Raw genomic sequence first — 14,434 nt, 5'->3', positions numbered from 1 at the left:
CTCTACTGCGGCCTTTTTAATGTACATTTACATGCATGTAATATGAAAAGATACAGTATACCTAAGATAAATAGTCCGACACTTTTGATGGTCACCAACAAGACTGGAACATTGAATTCCAGCTATTTCACATACTGCTGGTACCAAGAGAACTTGTTTTATTAATGTACAGTTAAGTATTTTAGCTGTACTGGATCAATTTCAGATTAAACATCTTTCTTAAGGACACAGTGGCAGGTCCCTTCCCTGGATTGCAGATTGACAACCTTTGGGTCATCATCCTGTGTCCTAAACCGCTCATTGTGTTCAATCCACATAAAAACAAGAAAGGGAGTGTATGGTCTCAGTTGTGTCCCATGCATCCATTTCACGGACCCACATGTGACATTTATATTTACATGTATTCATTGAGCAGACGCTTTTCTCCAAATTGACGTACATCTCATAGAAAATAGAATGTGTGCTTTACATTAACAGAAAGAGAGACATAGATGCAGATGCATGATTCTTAAGTGGTTTCTTTCCACCATATGAACCAATGTTCATCACACGAGTAGCTGCATAAAACAGAATATCAACGATTCCTGATCACCTTCCTAGTATTTTTTTTTTTTAAGATACATATAAACATTTACGTTACATTACAGGAGTAGCGGCGTAAAGGTTTGTCCGGGCATGATGTTAAAGTTATAGCGCACAATCATTTACATCTTACGTGAACTTAAGGGATCATGGGCGAAGTGAGTCAAGAAGAGATGAGTTTTCAGACCCTCTTTAAATGTGGACAGAGATTCAGCAGTTTTGAGTGACAGGAGGAGGTCGTTCCACCACAACGGAGCCAGAAACGAGAACCTTCGTGCCTCACCTTTCATGTGTGGGACCACTAGGTGAGCAGATGTAGAGCAGCATAACAGTCTGATTGGGGTGTAGTGGATGATCAAGTCTTGTAGATATCTGGGAGCAGTTCCACTGATGCTTTTGCAGGCCATAACCAGGGTCTTAGATTTGATCCGGGCAGCTGTCAATGCAAATCCGGAAAATAAATAACACAATCGTACATTGGCTCTTCGTGTTACGAACACACTTGTCACAAATTTTGCTGAAACAAGTCTTTTCAGTGGTTATTCATTGATTTCCAGGCACGTTTAGGTCACTTAGGTTTGTGGTGGAGCAAAACCTGCATTTCCGCACCCAGCCGTTAGTTGGCGCTAAAGAGCACGCAGCCAGAGTAGGGTAGTGGGCCTGGGTTCGTTTAATTCAATTCCATGGTGCTTACAGCTCTTTTTTGGCACCATATGTTTATGGGATTCGGCCAACGTACGTACTGTAAGTAATGAAATACTTGCGAAAATTAAGAAACTGAGTGAAACTGCTAGTCACATCAATCAAACACAGCAAACTGATGCAAATTTTATGTGCTCCATTTTCTTTTTAAAGTAAGAAGAGTCCAGTGTTGTCTCAACTTCTGTCATGTCACAAGGTGGGCGTCTGCAGAGCACCTTCACTGTTATTCTTTCATCATAACAACATCCTCAACAATTTGGTTTTGGTAGGTCTCAGTGTTGATCCTTCATGTTTCTGCTGACTGTGAAAATATGAATCTCTTCGCTTATTAACCTTTATCTGCCTATCATTTTTTCCCAGGACAATTTACAATGCTACCCACATTTACCCATTTATACAGCTAGGAAATCATGCTTTAACTATCGAGGGGAAGTACTACGGCATTGAACCACAGTGCACAGAAACCATTGCTGAATATTTAAAAATAATTTCTTAAACCCCTTTGTTATTTTTTAATTCACTTCAACATATATTAAGAGAGCTCTTCTCACAGAAGAGACAAAGTGCTGAATAATATTTGAGTAATCCAAAATTACAGCTATAATAGAAATGAAGAAAAAAAAAAACTATAGAGAAGCCAGATGGCAACAGTGGAGAGAAAAACAAAAAAGTCCCAGTCACAACCATAAGGAGAAAAATAAACCTCTGAGGGTCCAGCCAACAGTGGTCAATTCTAATGTGAAGAAAGGGGACGTGTGGCAAAAAAAAAAAAGAGTATGTTACAGTCTAATATAAAAAAAAAAAACCAACTTCTGAAGGATGAAGGATTTTAGCAAAACCATTGATGATATTCAAACCTATTATGCTCAATAATATATTAAAATGGTCAACAGCATCAAATTCCAACAACATAATTACTGATGCATTTCCAGCATCAGTCGAGCTTAAAACATCATTTACAAGTTGAGCAGCGCTTGACCAGGGCAAATTTAACGTGCGCTCATCTGACCGGCTGCCACACGTTTAACGTGCTCTGATACCCGGAGAGCAGCGCAGCCACCTGCGATGCGGCATCTCAGGCACATCTTGCTTTGTTGCAGATCGCTGTCAAGAACCAGACACTAGATATTCTCGCCGGAGAAGGTCCACCGCCTCCGACGGGGATCCGAAGTGACATCCGGAGCAAAGTGTCACCGGCTCCCCCAGCAACACCTGGCTGGAAATGGACCGGAATGACTGGTGGTACCTGGAAGCAGTACTGGTCCCGTAGCAACGCTATCTGTAACGCTTCATCTGGTGCTTTTTCCTACAGGCTATGAAACTTTCATGAAAGCGTCCGTGGAAAACAAAACGAACGGCAGGGACCGCACGAGCCCGTGGGCACAAGCAGACGCAAGGCACATTTCTAGTGATCCAGTGATAAAAGAAGATTCTTTCGTATGGGAGCTTTGGACCATTTCGCCACCGTTCACAGGTTTGGCGTCCAGCACAGGTAGGACTTTTATCTTCTTGGCCCAGACTAAGTCGAATCCATGCGGTTGGAGCACCAGCGTGGAACTGAAGCCAGATATTGAGGCAGAGGGCTGCGTGAGGAGATCCTCCTGTCATCTGGAGAGACACCATACCCCAACACTCCCAGAAGAAGCGCGGGCACACACACGTCAGAAGAGTTCTGATCACCGAGACAAATCCGCTTCTCCGCTGCACACAAGGCCACAGGCGCCGACCGCCGTTTCCAGAAATCAATCCATAATTTAATGTAAACCTGATCTGATTCCGTGTGTTTTAAGTGTATTTTACTTTTTTTAATCCTAAGGGCTAATAATATGTGTGCAGCACGTGAGCGATGCCTGCGCTGATGGCCAGCACCGTGCTTTGGGGAGATGACAGCCCGCTTCCTTCCTGCAGTCTCATACACGCTGCCCAAATACAGATTCAGCACATTGCCCATATGCTCAAAACTGAATTTTTAGCTCATGAATGCTGGAAAAAAAAAAAAAAAAAAACAGATGTGGTTTAGAACAATAAGGCAATAATAGCTCATGTTCACTCTAACAAGGTTGTCTGGCAAATATGATTCAGTTGAAGATGAAAAATGAAAATACGTAAATTAAAAATGAAATATCCAACTACTTACACTGAACACAACTGCAACACTAATGAAATAATATTTAACAAAGTATAAGGAAGAGTATTAAAATAAGTTTTGGTCATTGAGTTCTAAAAATTGATTTCTAAAAGGGGGCACAGTGGCGCAGTGGGTTGGATCGGGTCCTGCTCTCCGGTGGGTCTGGGGTTCGAATCCCGGTTGGGGTGCCTTGTGACAGACTGGCGTTCTGTCCTGGGTGTGTCCCCTCCCCCTCCGGCCTTACGCCCTGTGTTTCCGGGTTAGGCTCTGGCTCCCCGTGACCCCAAATGGGACAAGTGGTTTCAGACACTGTGTGTGTGTAAAATATACGTATCATCTTATGCTTTCCACCCATCCTGGGCCATAGGCCACCAACATACAGCATATATGTATACATATACCTAGACAGTACGTGTGTGTATGAGGCCTATAATTTAGGCAGCAGAAAAAATTGAAATTACAGAAGCATATTGTGCATTTGTTATGAGGCCATTCATCACCTGTGTGGATTTAAATTTATTATTCTGGAAGAGAGTGCATTTCGAGTGAAGGGAGTTTTTTTGGTCACGGAAGTTATGTGTAAACGAAAAAGTTTCAATGTTACTTCAGTAGTTACGCATTTAATGTTTTCTGCAGTATCTTTGTATAAATGAAGGGTGAAGCAACTTGGCTGCTATTGGATGTCGAAAAAAAATAACTTGCTGGAATTATACCTGAGGTTCTTCATATTTTATAGGCCGCACGCAGATGCTTGGAGAATCCGATGAAGGTTATGAAACCCTCCCAGAAAAATATAGGAAATATTCCACTCCATTTATTGCATGGGAACTAGAGAGTAGCACCGTTATAATTTTATTAAATAATTTATTATTTTTAACCTCTTATTTAGTCGGACAGTTATTTTCAAAACAAGCCTGTACTCCCCGGACCCCCAGGTGCAGAGTTATACACACATTATATTAATAGTTAAATATAATTTTAATATAAACAGTCTGGGGATTCCGTACCAGGAGAATTTACACACATAATATTCCATATTTGCTACTTTTATTAAGAAATATTTCGTGGGAAGTGGTTCACAGTATGAAGTCGAAACAAAAATGCTTTATTAATCATCATGATACTCTCTCTCTCTGAACCGTCACCGTGTCATAAAATTGTGTTAAGATCATGTCAATTATATAAGTTTGGTGGTGTATATATGTGATGGGAAGTATTAGAACAACGTGTACGTGTCAAATGTAAACAGCAACTAGTACACGTATAAAATTACGTTTAAACAAGACTGCGCACATTTGCTGCTACACATAGTTCGTACGTATAAGGATTAACGGCGTTATATAAGATATGAGGGATAGGAGGAAGAAGGGCTAAGAATCGCTCGGCCAATAAATCAAAAAAAAAAAAAAAAAAAAGTGCACGCGCCGATCCTGCGCGCGACTCCGCGACTGACGGCGCGCTCCCGCGACAATGTCCGCCATTTTGACTCGAAAATATGACAGAATTTCTTCTCCCTTCCTTGGAGCCCGCGTGATGCTGGCGCTCGGATTCTGAAGCCGTTTTTCGGCGTGGAAGAGTCGCGGAAGGCGCGGGGGAGAGGCCCGCGGCGCGGGATGGGCTCCGGTGTGCGAGCTCCGGTGCACTATCGCCCGCGACATTTGCCGGACATTTCAGCGTTTCACTCTTTCGCTGGTTGCGCGTAAACAAGTGGCGCGGAGGTGAGTTCTGCTCTGCTCTGCTCTCTGTCAGTGAGCGCGGCTGCCGGGGGCGCGCCGCCCCTCCGCACGCAGACAGACAGCGCCGCGCTGTTTGCGCGTCCCGGCTTTCCTGCAGGTTGGTCGTGGGTCGGTGCCGAGTTTGTAGCGGGGAATGTGTTCCCCAGCTGTCCCGGCTCTCGGCAGTTTTTTTTGTGTGCAGCGAAAGCCGTCGCGCGCCCAACTGTTGGACTTTAATTTTAAGTAAGAGCGCGGACTGCTGGCGCGTGCCTCACTGGGACTGGCTCGCACCCGTAGCGCTCGAGACCCTGGGAAGTTTAGCGCCACTTTCTTCTATGTGCGTTATGCTCTTTTGTGTCACTGCTGCGTGTTTTTCGTGCGTTGTTTGCACGCTCCTGCACCCTGGGCTGAGGTGTGTTGTTGAGTTGGGTTTTAGGTGAGTCGAAGTCTTTTTCAGCTTGTTGTTGTGTGAAGTTGAATTGGTTTTGAGGAGGTGTGTTGAGCTGGTTTGGTACGTGCTGGGTGTGTGTTGAGGTGAGGTGTGTGTTGAGCTGGTTTTTGTATGCTATGTGCTGGGTGTGTTGAGCTGGGGTTAAGTGGGGTGGGGTGTGTTGAGCTGGGTTTAGGTGTGTTGGTTGAGGCTTATTGGTGTTGAGCTGGGGTTAAGTATTGGTTGGGTGGGCTTGAGCTGAGTTCAAGCATGCTGGTTGGTTGGGTTGTGTTGAAGTGTATAGAGCTGGGTTTTGGGTGTGTTGAGCTGCGACTAAGTATATTGATTGGGTGGGCTTGGTGTGTTTGAGTTGTAGTGAGTTGTGTTAAGCTGGGGTTAAGTTGGGTGGTCTAGAGGTGTGTTGAGCTGGGTTTTCAGGGGTGTTTTTTGAGGTGTGTTGAGCTGGGGTTAACTTAGCCCTTAAGTATTGGTTAGGTGGGCTTGAGCTGAGTTCAGAACAGAAGCGTGTTGGTTGGGTTGTGTTGTGTTGAGAGATGTACAGAGCTGGGTTTTGGGTGTGTTGAAGTTTACTGATAGCTGGTAGCGTAGTGGTTAGAGCTACTGCCTTTGGACCCAAAGGTCGCAGGTTGGATCCCCACCTCCGGCTGTAGTACCCTGGCTTGAGCAAGGTACTTACCGTAAAATTGCTCCTGTACTGAGTAAATTACCCAGCTGTATAAATGGGTAAATGATTGTAAGCATGTCATAATTGTGACCTTAACATTGTAAGTTGCTTTGGAGAAAAGCGTCAGCTGAATGAATAAATGTAAACGTACTGAGGTGTATTGAGCTGAGGTTAAGTATATTGATTGGGTGGGCTTGGTGTGTTGGTTTGGTATGTGCTGGGTTTAGGTGTGTTGCTTGAGGTGTATTGAGCTAGGGTTAGATATGGTTGGGTGTGCAAGAGGTGTTTTGAGCTGGTTTGGTATGTGCTGGGTGTGTTGAGCTGCGGTTAAGTTGGGTGGGCTAGAGGTGTGTTGAGCTGGGTTTAGGTGTGTTGGCTGAGGTGTTGGGCTGGGGTTAAGTATACTAGTTGGGTGAGCTTGAGGTCCGTTGAGCTGGTTTTAGGCATCTTGGTTTGATTGAAGTGTGTTTTGATAGGTTTATAGATGTGTTGGGTGGTTGGAGTTTTATTGAGGTCCGTTGGTTCCGTTGAAGTGTGCTGAGTTTTGTTGAGGTGTGTTGACTTGGTTTGCTGTTTGTTGAGGGGTTTAGGTCTGTTGGTTGGGCTGAGGTGGTGTAGAGCTGTGTTGAGGGTTCAGCAGCTCTTTATCTGACCTCATGGCACTTTTCCATACTTGTTTGTTCCCACCTGTGTTGTTGCTGCCAGTTATGGATTCCCACTTAGAAAGGCTCTTTCCGCATGAGCTTGAGTGCCCCGTAACTACTTGGTCTGCACCCTGAAGATGTTTTACCACACTGGCTGTTGGGTGATTTAACTCCCAAGAATACATGGAGAACTTGAAAGTGAAAGCATCAAATATAACTAAGTGTGTTGGTGTTATCATTGTCATGCATAATGTAACTTTTATTTTATGTTAATGCAGCTCAAGTGAGCTGTTTTTTGTCTGAGAACCTGGGCTTAGATCCCTTTCAGTAAACTGATGAATTGGTAAATTCTCAATGTTGAAATATCATTTATAATTTGGAGAGGAACAGACCGATAAAGTGAACATAAGAATCACTGCACTGTTGTGAGAAATTGGAAAGTGTGATTCCATAGAAACATACTCGGAACATTCAAGAATATTATATAACACAATAGATTCATTTAACCATGTGCAGAAACTTAATTACGCTTAGTGTAAGGCAACATGGGAGAACTACCACCCACTTCCTATCACATTCAGTCCCAATCAATAACTATTGATTAATGTAAATTTAATTTCACAACTGAAATAGCAGATTCAATACTAAAATTATTAATTTAGCTCACAACTTTCTTTAAAGCATCTTATTGCTATGGGCAATTTTAAGTATTTTTTTCCTGTATCAATTCAGGGCAGTTACCTCAATTAGGGGTGTTAGTGAGAGCACAGGGTAGGTCCTTTCAGTGCCTCTAATGACTATGCCACGTGCTGGCCTTTAATAATAACATACAAATAAACTATTAGCATGTAACCATTAATGTGATTATTTAAGTAATCAGCTTTAATATAAAAATCAGTAATAAAAATTCCTTTAGGTATTTTAATTCATTTTGTGAAATGTTTCAATTGGGAATTCCCCTCCCCATGAAATTTTAATGATTGACCCGCCTCGCAGTAGGAATTTGCTTAACGGTGATTTCACAGAACAGATTAACCCTATGGTGAATTATCATGAATTAACACAGTAAGAATACCCTGCTGTATAAATGGGTTGATCATTGTAAAGTTGTTCATGTGACACTCACCTTGGACAAAGGTGTCAGCAGGACAAAGGATGGTAAATAGAATATATGCCTTATTAGTTCTTTTACGTATGGTGGAATACTGCAGTTTTATTTATTCTTGTAACTGCTCCTTCTTTGCCTTTTTTGGGAGGTCGTGGCGTCGTGTTAAAGAGGTTTACTGGACCCCGCTCACTCAGATCAGCGCGTCCCACACGGGACCATGGCAAACTTAAGTTTGGAACTGCGGCTGAAAGAAGTTTCTCAGCATGGTGATGTAGATGAAAAGCTTTCGTGCGATTTTGGTTTGAAGCGGTCACCCTTTTCCCCGTTCGCTGGCCAGAAAAGCTCAACACAACTTCGAAAACGTTGTGTTTCTTGCAGGCGTCGATCGCCAGGGCTTTAAGAGCAGCTGAACGTGAGCCCAGTCTGAAGAAGCTGCCCGAATGTATAAAGGGCCAGGTCTAAAAATAGGGTCGTTCGGCGAGGGAGGGAGAGCCTGCGAGGCGACCGCTCCCTGTCCGAACGGGGCAGATCAACGCGGGTTCCTTTCGGATGCGCCGCGACCTCATCTCGTCGTTTCATTCGGGATCCCTGCCTCCCACCTCTCCCGTGATCACAGATTTAGGGCAATGACCTTCCCCGGGGGCACATCTGATCTCCAGGCGCCACTCGCGTATCCTCACGGCGTTGGACCACGACAAGGTGAACGGGATGCCGTTTGCCAATTTGATCCGCTGTTTTATACCTTAAGCCCACGTTTGTCCCTGTCCCCATGTCCAAGTCGATTTTTAAAATAAAGGATGTACAAGTTAAGGACATGACCTTGTAACCTTACCTTTATTTGAAAAATCCCCTTGGACTGAGATTCTTTCAGCCATCAATTATTCAATATGGCCTGGCTCAAGTTGAAAGGGTTCTGGTAACATTGCAGTAGTAGAGTGGAGTACACACCGGCATTTTGCTTCGAGAGTTGGTAGCAGGTGGTCTTTGGTTTGCGGTTAGGGTTAAGGTTAGTGGAGTAATCCACCCTCTATCCATTCTCCTAAACTCATTTATTAATGACATCAAAGGACAATCCATCTGAGAGTATTTTCAAAATCTCAACATTCCCGTTGATAAGTGCTCAATGGATTGTGTGTTTTCATTTTTTAATAGCAAATTTGATATAATTAAACTATCCGACAGTCCTTGCTTGGTGTTGCTCAAAGTGAATGTGTGTTGCGCTTTGGCAGCAAGTGGTGCAATGGTTGATGGTGTTGCTTTGCAATTAATAGCTCTTGTGCTTGAAGCCAACCTTGTCTCGTAGGACCCTTGAACCAGGTACTTATTGAACTGATACAGTAAAATACCCTGTTGTATTACTGGATACATTATTGTAAAGAGGATTATCAAACAGATTTGACAATTTCATGAGCTTTATGAAGATTAGTGATGAAAGGGATTCTGCAGTGTGTCAGAGTTTAGTTCGATGCTTCGCTGGATGTTTCTCGAAGCTATCTGGCACTCATTTTTACCTTGTTCTGCATGCTGAGCATCCACAAATAAGGGATAAGAGATTTGTTTTCTTCGGAGAGATGTTAAACATTTTTACATAGAGCCTTGGGTGACGGTGGGCCATGGTTGGACCTTGCATGTTTGGGTGAGGTTTCTGTGCCAACTTCAGTATCCTTCATGGTGCGGTTGGAGTGTTGAGTGTGTGTATTTGGTTCTGCTGTGTTTAGTTTCACTTAGCGGTAACTTTTAAGGTTGCCGTAGAGTAGTTCTCTGTGGGGTGTTGGGCTCGATCGTTCGATCTGTCCATCCATCCGTCAGTCCACCTACGCAACCATTGATGCTCGTCCGTCCGTCCGTCTTTCCACTCCCATTCACACATCCATCCACTCCTCATCCGTCCACCCACAGCTGTAATGGCTTTAACTGTTCTGTCATTGACCTTTAGACCCATGGTGCGATGTGCAAGCAGGGTGACTTCATGTTGATGAAAAGCGGTTTGGACTCTTTGGGGCAGTAACCCACTTAAACCATCTCATTCAACACGTCTGGCTTTTCCTGTCTCTGTGTGAACAGCGTCCCTCGCTGATGCAGTTAATCCAGTTTTTTTTTTACTCACCCAAGAACAGACTTTTGTCTTCTAAGTAGGTATTTGTCACAAAGAGAGAACTTTTATGTTGTGCCCGTAAAATGGTCCACTAAATCCCAGGTGTTTGTGCCTTTTATTTAAAAAAATGAGATTTCTCTTTGCTGCTGACATTTCTCACCGGCGTGTAATGCTGCTGTTGGATGTAACGTAGCAGTATACCTCAGTTACTGTGTTATTAACAGGAGGCTTTGAGCAGTGTTTCCACATCAGCCCAGCAGGTGGAGTAGTGGTTAGAGGTGTTGCATTATACTCAAAAGGCCCAGGTTTGAATCTCACCTTCTGCTGTAGTACCCTTGATGATTGTACTTACTCTGAATTGATGCATTAAGAATACCCTGCTGTAATAATCTTTATCAAAAAGCATCAGCTAAATGAATTACTGTAAATGTGACTGTAAAATGTGGGCAGGAAAAAAATGGATGAATATTGGAAATGTAAGCATTTTTATCCGTTATGGTGTCGCTTCCATTCCCTTGCCTTGCATATTTAATGTGTGAGCTTAGTGCTGTGCCTCACACGCACACAGTGTCGCTCTCCCTTTCCCGACTTCCCAATATCTGCTCCGCTTCCTGCCTCACATTAGGAGGTCGATGACAAGAAAGAGGGATCGGCGTGTGGCCAGGTGCCCAGATGCACCGTGTCACAGCTGGTTTGGATCAAAACCTGCCCTGAGCCCGGGTGACACTGCAGGACGGGACAAGGACGTTTTTCTTGTCCACGCAAGTAGAGGATCTGGTGACCGTAGCCCCTTTCATCTGTTGATCTTATCCTCACTTGTACGCAAAATAGTTTGAAGGGTTTATTATGGTCACAGTGTGGAGTGTTACTTGTTTCCCTGTGTTACCATCATCATCAAACTGTAATCATCATATTTCAGATACCAATGAAGAACACTAGTACCAGCATTTTCTTTGTTGGGTCCAAGGTTTGATGTAAACAATATTTTCGCTTGTGTTGGACTGCAGTTACGCTGGGTAGTTGATACGAAAGTCTAATTCCCATTGTCTAAGTCTAAATGAAGGTTGTAAATTCAGATCTACGTTAAAATGAAACTATTTTAAAATGGCTAAAATAAAATACCTTTTCTTTCCAAACTCCTATTTAATGCCAATTGTTAATTGGTTTATGCTACAAATGCGCAACGTTCGTCATGTCATCGTTGATACTCAAATACCAGAGATGAGCTGCAGACACCATGGGAATGAGTTGAATGAAGACAGTCCCACTCATACGGTTTTGGTGCGGAAATGTGGGCCACTTTTTCTGCATCTAACAAGTTTTGTGAAATATTTAAGGGGGGGAAGCAACTGCACAAGCTGGAAAGCATTCATATCTCTGAAGCTTTGTAACTCATGCATGGGCAGACATTGTGCTGATGTTTTAATAAGTGTTAATGATTCATACCAGCTTATAACACAAATACAAATGCCTGTATGGGGCCAAGCCCCTTAGAGAGGTAATTTGAGATCAGTAAACTTTAACATAAATTAATACTCCACCCTCCTTTTACAGGGCACGTACTGGCCTGCCTGGTCACAAATGAATCTGAATTCCTGTCTGAATGAACTGTAATTGGCATTTTACCACGGTTGTGGTCCAGAACTGTAGAAAGCCTGTGATTTATGTGGGGAAAGCTTTAGTAAATACATAGGACTGGAAATTCTTCTTTTCATACATAATCTGTAAAAGCTCATGTCTGCTGGCCCGGCTCTCGTGGAAATGTAAACTGCGTGACGGTGTGAGATGAACACACGCTTTTCTGTGTTTCTTCATCCCCGTGCCAGCGTGCCCGTGGCCGTTTTTGTGCGTGTCACGTTAGTCGGGCCGTGCTCCGCAAGGAGGTGCGGTGGCGCGGGGCTTTCCCGGCACCGATGGGCGGCGGCACACTTCCGTACACCTACTGCTCGCGGGAAGCACACCGCAGTTGGGTTTTGATGTGGTACTGAGAGGTGTAGCAGAGCACAGAGCGAAGGCACTATCTTCATGTTGTAATAACACCTGGGTGTTGGATCTTGGCCTCACTGCACAGTATAGCCCTGTAGAAAGTCTCCAGGGGCAACCGAACAGGAGCTGTGTGTCGTTAAATTGTCAGACGGAGAGCGAGCAGAGACCGAAGAGGCAGATTTGCACATCTGTACTTCGATATCTAGGCTCTTTAAAGGATGTAAAAGACTTTTTCTGTACACGGTGCATTTTGAATGTTCTAGCAGCGGAGTCAGTTAAGGTACACAACTCTGCAATGACAAAAAAAATGCTCATGCTGAATAAATATTTTTTGCTTGTCAAGAGTATGTTTTATTGATAGTCTGATTTTTTTTTTTTTCTTTTAAATGAATATGTGTTGATCTGTGTGTGTGTGTCTCTATCTGTATCAGTGTTTCTGTCTGTTTACAAATTTGTAAACAATCTGCCTATAAATTTGTCTGTCTGTGGGTCTGTATCTTTCTAGCTCTTATATATGTCTAGTTCTGTCTGTAGATGTATATCTGTAGGTCTATCGCTGTCTGTCTCTAGTTCTGTATCTGTAGGTCTGCATGTCTCTAGGTCTGTATATGTGTGCCTGTCTGTAGTTCTATATCTAGTTATGACTGTAGGTGTGTGTCTCTGTTCACCTTCTGATTCAGTTGCACGCTGTCGTCAGTGCGCCCTTCGTGGGAGCCGTGCAGTTTAAGGCATCTTTAGCGCATGACTCTGCGGTTCACTGTCAGTGACTCTGACACGTGGGGGTAGTACAAAACAGACCCTGTTGAAACCTGCGGTCCCGAAGTCTGCTGGCTGCGTACCGCAAGAGCTGCGCACTCGTACAAGCTCGCTTCTCCTCCAACAGGCTGCAGATTGGGTCCTCAAACTGTCAAGGGGCTAATATTCGAAGAGCATATGGACATTGATTGTCTGCTTATTTACTGTTGTTATGCATATTTTGTACACTAAAATTAATTTGCTGTGGAATGACTCCAGCCTGTGTTTACTCACCCAACCAGTAGCTGGCAGTAAATGCAGCCACACAGCCTAGGAGTGTGACACCACTTTAGTTCAACTCAGTTCCACAGCGTTTAAAACTCACGTCTTGTGTTACTCAGTGCTGATGATTCCGCTTTACGAGGAGTAAAAGGAGTCGTGCTGTTACCATGGAGACTAAAGTGGAGATTATAAGGAAAGTTTAAATTGGCAGGAGGATGAATTCCATGTCGGATCGATTGTCGGATGAGTCAGTCCACACTCGGTATGGAACAGGAATTTGTAGCGGTAACAGGTTCTTAGTTTTGGTCATTTTAAGTTGATTTTAGTTTTTGTGCGTAGAATCTATAAACAATCTTTTTAAATTTATTTCAGGTAAGGTGAAAGGTGTATGCAAATCCCAATAAACTTATGTAGGTCAGTATTAAAGTTGTACTCATTGAGACTCATTGTGGTTCCAGTTATGTTTGTAAGATGAGGAGCCAGTGTAAATTCATCCAGATGCATCGTATTGACCCCAATGCTGCTTTCCTGTTGAATTGTCTAATTCCTTGAGCGTGGTGTTTACGAGCACAGGTGAAGGTTTTACCTGCTTTGTAGGTTCTAGTCCCAGGTTTAGGGTTTGTTGTTCTACATGTGTACATTATCTTTTGTCCTTTGTCTTCCATGTGGAGCTAACAGGATAAGTAGCTTTAGTGAATAGCTATTGTGTCCGAAACGTTTACTCATCAAAAAGACAGATGGGTCCGGAGGCCTTGATTCTATTCCACACTGTATCAGTGAAGTGATGTAGGTATAGCATTCTGCTAAGCACAGTTGTTATTGTGTACATGCAATAATGGCGCAGCGGTCAGAGCTGTCACCTTGCAGTCGAAAGGTCAAATTTTTAATCCCACTTCCTGCTACGGTATCCTCGATCACGGTACTTTCCCTGAATTGATACCCTAACCTGGCTTTACGAAAGAGAAAATCACTTTTAGTTCAGTGTACAAACCTGAGAAATTTCTTTGACGATCAGTTAAATGAATAAGTAAAAATAAAGGCGTAATCGCCTGTGTTGCTTGAATTATAAAATGTACTTTTGTTGCATGCATCATCCTCTTGGTGGTTTGACCTCTTACATCCTCCCTCTTTCTCTCCCCCACCCCCCTGCCCAGGGCACGCTGCTGTGGCGTGAAGGTGAAACCCCATATGCTCATCAATGAACGTTTTCTTTGCGTTCTTCACGATCACCGAGGCGAATGTCTGCGTGCCCATGGGAGAGGATTAATTAAGGTTATAGACATTTTGTCAACAGGTAATGTATTCCTCGTGCATGTTTTCATAGGCACTTTATTCATTTGCG

At 43.5% G+C, this 14,434-nt stretch overlaps 1 protein-coding gene across 7 annotated transcripts in view; it reads left to right on the top strand.

Annotated features, from left to right (window-relative positions):
• Positions 1 to 4,598: 4,598 nt before the first annotated feature.
• Positions 4,599 to 14,434, top strand: part of LOC108936475 (serine/threonine-protein phosphatase 6 regulatory subunit 2-like) — a 38,205-nt gene continuing 28,369 nt past the window's right edge. For 3 of the 7 annotated variants that reach the window (XM_029248624.1, XM_018755841.2, XM_029248622.1), the window contains exons 1-2: positions 4,600 to 5,130; positions 14,247 to 14,386. The gene's annotated coding sequence lies outside the window, so the exon portion shown is untranslated. Of the gene's footprint in view, positions 5,131 to 14,246; positions 14,387 to 14,434 lie in introns of all 7 variants that reach the window. The other 4 variants (XM_018755844.2, XM_018755842.2, XM_029248625.1 and 1 more) reach the window with 3 other exon arrangements.

This window comes from Scleropages formosus, chromosome 24 (genome assembly GCF_900964775.1).
Source record: "Scleropages formosus chromosome 24, fSclFor1.1, whole genome shotgun sequence".
Taxonomy (NCBI): Eukaryota; Metazoa; Chordata; class Actinopteri; order Osteoglossiformes; family Osteoglossidae; genus Scleropages; species Scleropages formosus.
The sequence above is the reverse complement of the archived record's forward strand: the minus strand, read 5'-3'. Positions and strand labels throughout refer to the sequence as shown.